Consider the following 872-nt stretch of genomic DNA (forward strand, 5'->3'; position numbering starts at 1 on the left):
TCAACACTGATATGGTCTAGTTCTTATACAGTTATTACTATACACTATAGTTATTGGGTTTATGTACATTTTTATGTCCATATGACTGGCCCAGGAAAAATCTTTCCTTACTACAATTTCATAACTCAATCGAAAGTCGCCACATAATCTGTAAAAGCTGAATAAACACAAAGGTATAAAACACTTCAAGGAACTATATAAAATTAATATAAACTGTATTTATAATTAATGTTATTTCATTATCCAAAAGTAGAGCAAATTACTTGGATCATACATCGTAAACGTACGCAACTAGCGGATGATTTTGAATTCTCTAATAACTGGTTCCGTGGTGTAGTGGTTATCACATCTGCTTTACACGCAGAAGGCCGCCAGTTCGATCCTGGCCGGAATCACATATTTTTTTTCTATATTTTTTTTATTACACCCGTATTTGTAATTTTGAATTAATCGTGTATCGATTTAATTACTTTTAATTGAGGATAGTTTTACTACAATAAGCTACATTTATATCTAAAATGTTTTTGTTAGGCCTTTTAGATAATGTTGCGTGTAAATGTTAACCTATGTTTTATTTCATTTTAATATATTTGATATAATATTTCCATTATAGACAGACACTATTTTATTTTAATTTTTTTCATTTCACATTTTTCATTATTTCCAACTTTCTTTGTAAATTTTAATTCACACATTTTAATGTCTGCAGGCAATTGTAAAATTGAACCTTATACGTCAATTATTTTATAGATTTTATCAATGAGTATTTTACCCTCACATAACCAATCTCACAAAAAACTCCTGTTCTAAAACATGAACAAATATTCAAGTGTGACAAAAATATAACACCAAACGCAATGCCCAATCAAGCT

At 28.8% G+C, this 872-nt stretch overlaps 1 non-coding gene across 1 annotated transcript; it reads left to right on the top strand.

Moving 5' to 3' along the window:
- The first annotated feature begins 322 nt into the window (after nucleotides 1-322).
- On the top strand, nucleotides 323-395 carry Trnav-uac. The gene has a single exon. It is a non-coding gene; the product is annotated as a tRNA-Val (tRNA).
- Nucleotides 396-872: the final 477 nt, after the last annotated feature.

This window comes from Manduca sexta, unplaced genomic scaffold (assembly GCF_014839805.1).
Source record: "Manduca sexta isolate Smith_Timp_Sample1 unplaced genomic scaffold, JHU_Msex_v1.0 HiC_scaffold_3462, whole genome shotgun sequence".
NCBI classification, from domain to species: domain Eukaryota; kingdom Metazoa; phylum Arthropoda; class Insecta; order Lepidoptera; family Sphingidae; genus Manduca; species Manduca sexta.